Source organism: Amaranthus tricolor, chromosome 16, assembly GCF_026212465.1.
Source record: "Amaranthus tricolor cultivar Red isolate AtriRed21 chromosome 16, ASM2621246v1, whole genome shotgun sequence".
In the NCBI taxonomy this organism is placed as follows: domain Eukaryota; kingdom Viridiplantae; phylum Streptophyta; class Magnoliopsida; order Caryophyllales; family Amaranthaceae; genus Amaranthus; species Amaranthus tricolor.
In genome coordinates, this window is record NC_080062.1 from 21462535 (window position 1) to 21475441 (window position 12907).

Below are 12907 nucleotides of genomic sequence, written 5' to 3' on the forward strand. Positions count from 1 at the left end.
AATCATAGATTCCATAATAAAGAAAAAGTCAGGACGCTCTCTCCAACACCAGTTGCGGAGAGCTTGAACTGTCTCGGGATTATTAATCCCTTGACGGTTCCAACTAAAGATTTTCATTGTTGTTCGCGGGGTTGGTCACCACCAACACCCGCTACTGGAAGTACTGATACATTAGAATCCACATATAATACTTCATTGCCCGCACATGAGCGTTTAATCTCCTCCCCACTATCCTCCATCATAACATCTATGTCACACATTTTTCTCTTAGAGAAGACATTTAGCCCTACCACAGTATTACATGTACTAGAAATGGGATTCACACCATGCAACACAGTATTATTAATATCCCTCCCACAAGAATCTCTTTTTTAATTTTTATAGGTCTCTTAGATGTAGGCACATGGGTCCCAATATGAAAAGAATGATAAAGGACCCCACCATTCAAAGCCTCACATTTTTCATGTGTCTCCACTATATCATTATTCAAACCTTTCATTTCTTTTCCCCTCAACTTCCCCACCAAGAGTTTCACCTTGAATGATCAAATCATAACACTCAGAATCCCTCCTCGAGACCTCAGCGGAACCTACATAGCCATTCTTCCTACTCCCTCCATCACCCCTTGTATACCCAAAATAGAACCACTAACGTGTTCTCCAGTAGAAGTAACATTTTCCCCCTTGTGTTTGGTTTCCACCCATACCTTCAACTGGAGCTGTGTTAGCACAAGGTTTTGGTTTTAGCAGGAACAAACTCTTTCTTGCCTTGAGAGCAAATTCTTCTTCTCTATTTTTGTTGTGCCCTTTGCGTGGCGATGCCCAAATATCCATGCCCCAGCCGTACCCATCTTCATCAAAAACTTTGGAACAATCTTTCTCTATGTGACTCATGAGACCACACAAGAAGCAAAAATCATTAGACTAAAATTTTAATTGAGTTTAGTTCCTTAAAAGTTACGAATATTTTGAAAGCTAAAACAATCTTGAAGTTGAAAGTTTGTTTAAAGCAATCAGCTTGGTGTAATTGTTTAACAGTGATATTTCCAAGCTAGAATAATTATTTTCTTTGTTATTGATGTTTAGATGCAGGGCCGACCCTATAAGAGGCAATAAGCGCATGTGTTTCGAGCCCATCAAAAAAATTAGATAAACGAGGTTTTAATAGTTAATATTTAGGGATCCATAATAGTATATTTAGTAGTTAGAGGCCTTAATTAATCTCAATTACCTTTCCTGAACAAAGAAGCAGACGCGTAACACCCTTTCCGAGATCACACAGATGGTTTTGGTCCTGTAAGAGGCACTTAAAACTAGTTTGATGCATTTCATCAAACTCAGTTAAGTCTGATTTACAGTCTTTGTGACGAAGTAAGTTCTTTAGAGTCATTACTATTAGAGGCTTCCTGAAATCTCATTGTACCTGATAAGTGGAACCTTCACCGGGTCAGATGTACACTACCATTGTTATTAAAATCACGATTCTAATCTATGATTCTATAAATTTAAAATCCAAAAACAAGCGAGCGATTCGAATCGTTGGTAGAATCTTAAGTTGGTAGAATCTTACGATTCTAATTAAAATAAATTTATAGAGGTAGAATCATAATACGATTCTATCGAACCTACGATTTAGCATTTGATTGTACAAATTTATTCTTAATTTTTATTAATTTTTGTTACGATGCAACGATCCATCATCATAATTTTAAAAAATATATTTCTTCATTGGTATGAAAATTTAAATTAATTATTAATATCTTTTTATTTTATTTAAAAAAATAAAGTGAATGCAGCTTTAATTAATAAACTTAAACTTTTGCGATGAATAATTATGACTAGGTAACAAATTTAAGTAATCGTAAAATCTTTCGATCCTACGATTCGATTCTACACGTCTGAACGATTCTAAGTAAAATCCCGATTTTAACAACTTTGTACACATAAATAAGAATTGCACATGATTTAATGTGGGACATACCTGACGTCTTAATACATGAAAGTAATTTGAAGGGGTAGTCACATTAACCACTTGCCAGTTGCATTCTTGGATTTGCTTTGTCAGATTAATGGGGATTTCATGTAGACTATCATTACACATCTGCATATAATAATTTTTCACAGAGGAATTACTTTGCTTTGAAGGGGTTGTGACAAATATAACTTCATAAGCTTATGGTTGAGGCTTCCGCATATGTTATATACTTTAACGATACCTGAAGAAAACGTTCTAATCGAGCACTCGAATGTTCGGGTCCTTGACCATCATAGCCGTGTGGTAGTAGTGCTACTAACCCAGTTTGTCGTAGCCATTTGGCTTCCCCGCTGCTTAAAAACTTATCAAATATCACTTGTGCCTCATTTGCAAAGTCACCAAATTGAGCTTCCCAAACTACTAAAGACTTTGGTTTTTCTATTGAATATCCTAACTCAAATCCAAGCACACCAAACTGCATAATTAAACAGGAACAGGAAGCTTTATATTGGACTTTTGAGACCAAATTTGTTAGGGTACAACAAACTATACTAAGATGCATACGTTCACCATTCCTAATCTCGCTTAGGAGGGAATCACTTGTTGGTAGAGATGGTCATGGCTCGGATTTGGGTTTGATCCAACCAGATCCGGATCTGGACCTAGACCCATTAGTTTTCGATGGACACATACTCGTCCAAACTCTTAGGGTTTGAAAATTTTGGGAACTGGACCCAGACCCAAACCCAAACCCATTACTTTTTGATGATCACATACTCGGAACCCTACTAATTGGGCATTGGGGTAATGCGAGTATGCGCGAATATGTTGATGTTAGATCGAGTTTTTTAGAGCTTATATGAAATATTTACGCATGAAAAACTATAAACCTGACCTGTTGTTGATCGTGAAAAAATCAGTCTTTTGCTCATTCAGGACGTGTTTAAGAGGGTAGTATCGCTCTTCTGTCTCCTGATCGATAACGATTGCATGCCTATGACTAAACTTACCACGCTCAACATCTTGACCACTTAACCGTACAAGAATCCCCTCGACTAGTAATGTTCCGAAGGTTAGTGCTTCAAGCAAGGGCCCAATCTACGCCTTTACTTATTTCGATCATCTGAAAGCGTTGCTCATAGATCTTTTTTGCGACTTTATGAGCATCGAGATTCTTTGGAAGTGTCATGATTGCTTTCCCGACTTTACTCAATATATCTTCCTTAACCCTGTAGGTAGGAAAAACTTATGAAGGTAACAAAAGCACAAGATAGAAAATGCAATATTCTGTCGAAAATACTTCAGATGTGAGGAAGATCCCATACCTCTAAAAAGAGTGAGTTGTAGACTAGTATATAATACTTGATGGGTGAAAATCCTAATGCTATATGGTTTTGTGAAAGAGTAAACATCTTCAAGTGTGTGTGCAAGTCACTGCTCACTACTTGTGGGTTTATGGGCCCAGATGCCTTACGGGTGTATTCACACGAGTGGGCCCATGGGTGATTGTGTGATAAATTGTCACAGCCTAACATGTTCCGAGAGATCTCAAGCAATGTACCCTGTATTCTGAATTCGAGCAAGCTGATCTGGTGATTTTAGTCCAACCCAATTTGCTTTAAGCCACTCTAACTTTTGGGGGGTATAGCTTTTACTCGCCTCAAATTCCTCAATCAAAATTTGGCTGAACTTTTAATGTATTTCATCGATGTCTTCTTTCGACAATTTTCCAGATTGTAGAAGTTCGTTCGTGTAGATCTCCAGAACTGGTGGGTGACTAAGAATGACCTGAAATCATGCACCTTACTCAGCTTTTGCACAAAATCAGAATACGTCTGATATCTCGATGGAACATGAAACATACGAACTTCATCATATTGTAACATTTCATAAACGAAGTGAATGTCTATTTTAATGTGTTTTTTGCGCCGATGATGAACATGATTCCTTGATAAAAATATAACACTAATATTATCAAAATAAACTAAATTTGCTTTAGATACGGGCAATGTAACTCTCGAATCCAACAAGATTTGGAAACCAAGATATAAGCATAAATAAGGTAAAACATAAGATCATGTCTAGGGGTATTCAATTGGTCAGATAAAGGTCGGGCCAGGTTTAAAGTAAATATGAGTCGGGTTGGATAAGGGCCTTTCAAACTTAACATGGGCTATTAATCCCTATTTATCAATTTATACATAAAAATATTAATCCCTATTTATCAAAATATTATTAATAAAAATTTACATAAAAATATTATACATAAAAATTAAATTAATCCCTATTTATCAATTTATAACAATTAAATTATTATTTATAATAATAAAATTGAAAAATATTAATAATCTCCATTAATTATACATTGTCATTTACAATATTTAAATTATACATTAATTATGCTTTTTACTAAGGCCTATTTCCAATCCTTATTCAGCCCTTTTATAGCTCTCTTTACTTTAATTACAGTAAAGCCCGTTTACAGCCCGACCCATTGAACACCTCTAATCTTGTCATACAACAGGGCAAACTATTTATAGGTAGTACGACACAAGCTGAAGAAAGACTAGGATTAAAGTCATACCTTGCTCATAGTAGGTTGCGTGAACGATGGCTCAACGATCTCGTTGTGACCAAATCTACGATAACAAACAATATCCGAATGAAAGGTTTGACGCCACTTTGCAGCAAGCTCACAGACCCGAACCACAGCCTCTAAATCATCCCCATTAGCATGAAAAATAGGGGCGTCTAATGCTTTAGCGACATCAGTACAATACTCAGAAGATCTTCCGAGCTTTGGATCAGTCATAAATGCCACCTGATTGTTGATCACAATATGTATCATTCCACCGATAGTGTAGCTTGGAAGACCACTTAAATGAAGAGTCTCATACACAACACCTTGTCCCGCAAAGCTTCCATCCCCATGAATCAATATAGCCATGTTTCGAGTTCTTCCTGCATCGTCAGAGAAAAACTGTTTAGCTCGTGTTTTCCCTACAACAACTGGGTCTGCAGCTTCTAAATGACTCGGATTTGCAACCAAAGAAAAGTGAATCCAGTTCCCACTTAGAGTCGGATTAGCGACAATGTAAAAGCTTTAATCTCAAACAATATGGGTCGTCTACATAAACCAAGACCGACCAGTGTTAGATATTGTTGCTAACAAAGTTGAAAACCAGCTACCTGAAAAAATGTATTGATGTTGTTTATGATACATTAGTGAGTACTGGAAAAAAAATAATCCACATCGAAAAATTAAGGAAAAGTTTATCAACATATATACTTGATGAGCTACTATTTCTAATACTTCCTCTGCTCTTAAAAATTTGCTACATTATGGTTATCGGAACTTTTTATTGTTTAAATTTGTTTTAAGAAAAAATATAGCCATGTAAGATTTTGTTTGAATCGTCTAATCGCATATATTCATAATATTAACTTTTTACCATTTTTAGATGTGCACAGCTCATTATAAGTAATACATTGGATTGCGTAGAAAGGCAAATGTAGTAAATATAATGGAACGAAAGTATCAATTAGTTTTAGGATGGAATTTCATCAGGTATATGTTCATTTAATTTGAATCTTATCAGGGTCTTGTTATGTGTAAGCTCAATAACAAATTTACCAGAATACATCCAAAAAACTAATGGTAGAGGAAAAATGTCCCTTTTTTCCAGCAACCATTTGATATAATTTGGAATTAATAAGAAAAATTTCAAACATTACAACAATATATAAACCATGCCATGATTTTTAGGTAAATTCTGGGGCAAATACATTGGAACAGAAAAAATTAAGGCAAGTTCTAACATGCAATTTCTTAAACATGCGACATTAGTTTCGATGATAGGCCACATGAAAATCAAACTCCTATCGGTATCGCTTGGGTGAAATAGAAAATCGTCAACTATTAAGCTAACTCATAATTCTCAACTAACAACATATTTAACAATCTTTTAACTTGTTTATCTCTTTTGTCAAATAATTCGTCAATAACTAATTTCACCAAATATAGATTACATAATATATTTTGCAAATCCAACTAAAAACCGATGATGATAAAATAACTCAATTAAAAATTTAGGATAATGATCGAAGCTTTACAGTATATTAAATATAATTTATCATCTCCATTATCAAATTAAAAGCCACTCATCTCCATATTCAAATGTCATTAAAAATAGTCAATATTAATAGTTACTTTCTCTATCCCTTTAAAATGTACTTTGGAGAATAAAAACAAAAATTAAGAAGTATTGTAACTAGACCTAGGAAAACGGTCGGTCGGTCGGGTTTTGGGTCGGATCAATTTCGGTCGGGTCATTTTCGGGTCGGGTCAGTTTCAGGTCGGATCACTCCGGGTTTCGGGTCGGTTCGGATTGATCCAACGGGTTACCATAAAACATCAGAATATCCAATCGACTAATTCAACATAAAAAAAAAATCATTAAAATGTCGAAAATGCATCATACTACAAAAAAAAAATATCCAAATGAATCAATTTAAAAGTATAAATAAGAACATGTTAAATAGCAAATTGTTCAAACACTTCATCTTCATTTAGATTTTCTTCTTCGCCTTCATCTTCTTTTTCATCTTCATCTTCTTCATCTTCATCTTCATCTTCATCTTCTAAATCTTTGTTAGCTTCTTCATTACACATTGGTGGAAGATCAACCTCTAATCCATTTTCAAGTGGATCTATCAACATAAAACAAATTCACAAAATAAACTATAGTTTTAGTTTAACGAATTGAAGATCATATTATTTGCATTCAAAACTCAAATAATTGATAAATTTACCTTCTTTTACTTTATAACCAAATAGCCAACTACGACTAGTAATTAAAGCCTCAGCAGTATCCGGTTGAAGAGAAGCTCTATACTTAGTAAGCACTCTACCTCCTAAGCTAAAAGCTGACTCGGATGCAACAGTAGTAATTGGAATGGCTAATAAATCCCTTGCCATACGCGCAACCTGTGCATGTCAAGTTTCATTTGTTTTCCACCATTGCAATACATCTAGTTCAAGATGATGATCAAGCCTAGACTCCTCAAGATAAATATCTAATTGTGACAAATTTGCACTAGTCCCTCCAGCAAAAGATGAAAATCCCTATTAAAGTACTAGTAATTAGAAGGTTAAAATAATAACAATACAATTATAAAAAACTTCAAAAAAAAAAATACTTACAGGAAGATCATCATCCACGACATGACTACTAGCTTCACGGTCATAGGGAGTATCATTCCTTACATACTCCGCAAATAAATCATAGAGTTTGTCTTTGACTTGGTTGGCTTTCCAGGATCCATTTTGAGGATCCAAGTGTTCAAAATAATATTTGATCAATTGAAATTTATAACGAGGATCCATCATGGCAGCTAGGCATGGCCACGGTCCGGGTTGGTCCGGTTCCGTTCCGGTTCCATCCGGTTCCAGTTCCACCCGGTTCCGGTTCCATTTGGAACCTGTCGCGAACGGTTCCGGTTCCGGTTCCGGTTCCGGGCGGTTCCAAACGGTTCCTTAGCGGTTCATGAGGCGGTTCCGGCGGTTCCAACTCACGGGACGGGCGGGTCGGACCATCGGTTCCATTTTAATTTTTTCTTTAAATTTTTGTATAATAAAAAAATACTATAATATCGCGGACGTACCTTTGATGATTACTTGATTATTAGCGAAATTCATTGCATGTCAAGTTGTCATCGTTATTGAAATATTTACTAAAATGAATGGAAAAAAATTAATTAATAAGAAACGAATCAATGATAATGTCGATAAAGATGATTAATAAAAAAAGAGGGAGAAAATGGACTTGAACCTAGTACCCAAATGAATACTAAGCTGCCTACGTATCCCGAAGGAATCAAAGCCCACGTAGTTCTTTGTCATACCTTTTATTTATAGTTGTTGAGTGTTGATTCATCGTTGTCGCTTGTCGGATTGATCCTATTCGTCTTCGTCATCATCATGTGGTTGATATTGATTAGATGCTTCCGCTGACTCTCCTCCTGACGATGATGAAGTTGTATCCATCATCATCCATGGATCATCATCGTCGTCTTGATCATCATCGTTCCTTAGTCCTTGTGTTCGTATCTCCGCTTGGTCCCAATCTTTCTTGCAAACACATATTTGAATACTATGTGGAGCAAGACGAGATCGCTTTTCGTCCAAAACTCTTCTACCTGCACTAAAAGCAGACTCCGACGCAATAGTTGACGCGGGAATTGCAAGGACATCCTTTGCAATTCTCGATAAAATGGGAAATTTAACAGATTTTTCTTTCCACCACTCCAAAATATTATAGACACTTGGGTCTATTTCAAAGTGGTGTTTTAGATAACTATCTAGTTCTAAAAATGTGGTCGAGGAAGAAGAAGATCCTACAAAACTATCATCTTGCGTCATTATGTTAGCAATTACTGAATTATAGAAAGAGGGACGAGCCGAAACGCTAGCACGCCTAGACATATCGCGTTTCGGGTTATATACACTAGCGTAAAATTCATACAGTTCAGCTAAATATTTTTTACATGTTCCGACATAATAAGCTACATCGGAAGACGGGCGATCTAACGCTTGATAATAAAATCCTATTACTTTGGTTAGGACCTCGGTTTTAAAACGTGGGTCCAAAATGGTTGCGATTCCATAAATGTAAGGAAAATCGGTAAAATATGATTTCCATTTTTCCATCATTTCAGCAAGAATCGGCCTTAATTGTGGGTTAGTATCTTCTTGTGTATGTTTAAGCAGGTGATAAAAAATAGTAATACATTCACTTATTACTAAGTGAACGTTCGGTTCATAAACATAAGAAAAAATCTTAGTCGCGTGGTCATACGCTTCTAATATGTTATGTACACCTATTGCTAATTCCCAAGTTTCATCAGCTATGAAACTATCTGTACACTCACTATATAGTTGTGTTATTACTGGGCGATAAGCAATCGCCTTTCTTAATAAATCGTTCGTTGACCCCCAACGTGTAGGAGTATCTAATGACCAATACACTTTTTTAAGTTGGTATTGGTCACATAATTGTTTATATCTTCTTTTAATCTTTCCGATCCTAAGCCATTTTACTATATCCCTAATTGGTTCTAATAATTCACTTAATTGTTTTATACCTACTTGACAAGATAAGTTAACTATGTGCGCACAACAACGTATGTGTAATAAGCTACCCCCAAGGATTAAACTAAAGGCGGGTTCGTTAAATAAAAGTTCTATACATTTTATGTTTGCGGTTGCATTATCTGTTGAACAACAAAATATTTTATCTAATAAGTTCCATTCCCTACATATCTCTATTAATCTATATTTTATGTTTTCGCCGGTGTGTCTTTCTGGCATAGTCTCAAAAGCAATTATTCTTTTTTGAATAATCCAATTTCGATCTATCCAGTGTGCTGTTACACACATATAAGATTCTAAATGTGGGGGAGCAGACCATATGTCAGTTGTTATGCTAACCCTACCATTAAACGATTTAAACATTTCAACTAGGTCATAGCGCATTGATTCGTATAATTTAATTGTTCGTCTTTTAAGAGTGTTCCTAGGGATTGCTCTAAATTGTGGTTGCAATTGTTGTCTAGTGAGACGCTCATATGCCCTACTTTCACCGTGGTTAAAAGGCAATTCATCGCAAATTACATACCTAGAAAATTCATCAATCATGTCATTACGATTATATCTAAAAGGCATACCTGTGTTGGGAATGTCCCATTGTGTCTGTCGGCTTCCACTTGTGGTCCCGCTGCCGCTTGATGCATGAGTTTCTTTTGTGATTCCATGCTTCTTTGCCAAATGTTTGTTAAAAGATCCCGTTCCACCACCTAACACGTATTCACAAAACACAATAAATAAATGTTTATAAAATATGAATATATAATGTATGAATGTATTATGTATGTATAAAAAACTTAAAAAGTATTTACCTCTGGCGAAATTGTATGAAACTAAGGGCTTTACTCCTTGACTTTCACAAATTTGACAAGTGCATAGGAACATATCTGGATTCTCGGTTGGTTCTTTTGTGAAATACGACCACACATGTGAAACAGCTCTACCACTAGAAGGTGGCATTGCCGGAAAAGGTTGTCTTACTGGTTCATCTTCATCTAAATAAATAATTTAAAATTATAAAACTATAATTAAATAAATAAATAATTTAAAGTTTAATTAATTTGAAGAATAAAATTATAAAACTAACCGATAGTTTGGAAATTGACTCGTTTACCACGAGCTTGTCTTTGTTGTTGTTGTTCTCCTTGTTCTTCATCTGATCTTGTTGATGACTGTCGAGATATATGTACCCCAATTGGGGTCGTTGGTTCTTCTTCTTGTTCTTCTTCTTCTTCAATTTGTATATCTTTTTCCACTTCTTCTGCATATTGATGTAACTCCGGGTCGTACCCTTCCGGATAATTAGGTTCATAATTATAATTACTAATGGAGGGTGTTGTTGATACCGACGGAGTAGAAGTGGCCTTTCTTTTGGAGGAACTGGAACCTCCTAATGATTTTGCCACTTTAGTAACTTTTTTTGTGGCTTTTTTCAAAAATGAAGACATGATTGATAGTATAGAAGTAAAAATAGAAATATAGAATTAAGAAATAAATAAATGATTAATTATGTAACTAACTAAATTAAGAAATAATTAGAAGACTAATTATGTAATTAAGAGAATAATTGCGTAATTAAAGAATTAAGTAGAGAGAGTAAGTAGAGAGAGTAGGAGAAGAGATGAGTTGTGAATGAAAATGATTGAAAGTGATGAGTATTTATAGGATGGATTCCAACGGCTCTCTAACGGCTAGTTTGGCTCAACGGTTCCACGGAACCGGTGGGCCGGTTCAACCGGACCGGTCCCGGTTCCGGTTCCGGTTCCGGTTCCATGGAACCGTTGAGCCGGTTCAACCGGACCGGTCCCGGTTCCGGTTCCAGAACCGGTTCCATGGAACCGTTGGACCGGTTCTCCCGGACCGGTTCCGGTTCCAACCCGCGGGTTTTTTGGCCCGGTTCACCACGGTTTTTTCCGGCGGTTTCACGGTTCCGGCGACTTTTTTCCGGCGGTTTCACGGTTTCGCGGTTCGGGGCGGTTCGGAACCTGTCGCAAACGGTTCCGGTTCCGGTTCCGGTTCCAAGCGGTTCGGGACCGGTTCGGTTCCGGGTAACCCGCCCCGTGGCCATGCCTAATGGCAGCAAAAGAAAGAACAACACTATAATTTTCCCAATATTTATCAAATTTATTTTTCATATTCTTTGCCATATCTTTTAAAAACTCATCTTCACTATCAGCATATTGTATCAACAAACATTCGATTCTCCACACACTTTTAAAGTACAAGTTGGCAGTTGGATAATTTCTCCCCGAAAACTGTTTTGTTATATCATCAAAAGGTTTTAAAAGTGCAACAATTTTTTTAACCTTTGACCAATCATCATGTGTAGGAATATTAGGAAGGTCTTTGTCAATTCTTTTCAGGTTTTCATAACAAGGACAATAAATCAATGCCCTTTCAAGCATCCTATAGGTAGAATTCCATCTTATAGGACAATCCAACCACAACCTTTTAGAAATACTAACACCAATACCAATTGCACACTCCCTCAACTTTGCTTTTCGTACTTCAGAACCATTTATATACTTAACCAAGGTCTTTATTGTTTTTATTTCATCTCCAATGACCTTCAAACCATCTTGAACAAGTAAGTTCAAAATATGAGCACCACAACGAACATGAAAATAATCACCATAAGCAAGCAATGGATTATACACACTTAGACTATGAGCAAGCAATTTTTGCATATTATCATTGTACTTAGCATTGTCTAATGTGATAGAGAACACCTTTTGTTGAAGCTTCCATTCTTTTATAATTGCAATTAACCTCTCATGTATCATGTTGGCATTATGAGGAGGGGGGACATGACAAAAGGCAATAATCTTATTGTGTAACTTCCAATCATCATCAATATAATGTGCAGTTAATGAAAGATAACCCTCATCCACAATCGAATGCCACATATCAGTAGTTAAGCAAAATTTTGAAGACACCCCAATGCTCATTTGTTTCTTCAACTTAAGTTTTTCATTTTTATGGACTTCTAAGCAATACTTCTTAGCGGTTTTTCGACAAATAAATTTACAATCTTCATTTAAGAAGCTATGTATAGCTCGATTTCCAGCATCTTCAGCAAATGTAAAGGAATAACCATGTCTTATAATTGCCCTAGCCACTAATTGCTTATAAATGGAAGGGTAAAAATGTTTTAGATCACCCTTGTCTTTCTTACCCTTTTTTTGTTTGTTAATTTCAAAAGTAGCTCGTGCAAAGCAAGACTCACTATGACGCTTAAAATTTGTGGTTCCATTAGTAGAATGAGCAAGAATAAGACCTTGTTTGCAATATTTACAAAGAGCTCTTGGAATATTGTCCTCAAACATGTGACCATCAAAACAATCATAATCCTTCCAAACAGGAGAAGTCCATTTTCTTTTTTTACATTCGGACAGTGGCGCATTCATGTTGTTTGTAGCTGCTTGCTCTTCTACTCATAAAGACAAAGAAACAAGTTTGCATCAAGCTGATTACTCAATGACCGACTTAGCAAAATTAAACATTAGACTAATTTATAAAAAAAACATTCAGTTAAACTAATTTATAAAAAAAAACAAATTTATTCATAACTTACCCACACTTGGACATGAATTCGCACTACACGAAGAAGAGATTGAAAATCCCGGTGAAATAATTGGAGTTGAAGATGGAGTTGAGGATGAAGATGGTGAGAGTTGAGTATATCCTTGAATTATTGCAAGATTTGGCATTGAAAATGGAGATTTTGGAGGTCTTCATTTTTGTTTTGACATGCTTATCAACAAACAAACAACATACAACGATTAAAAT

At 35.8% G+C, this 12907-nt stretch overlaps 1 pseudogene; it reads right to left on the bottom strand.

Moving 5' to 3' along the window:
• Nucleotides 1-113: 113 nt before the first annotated feature.
• LOC130802632 (2-oxoglutarate dehydrogenase, mitochondrial-like) lies at nt 114-5667 on the bottom strand (annotated as a pseudogene).
• Nucleotides 5668-12907: the final 7240 nt, after the last annotated feature.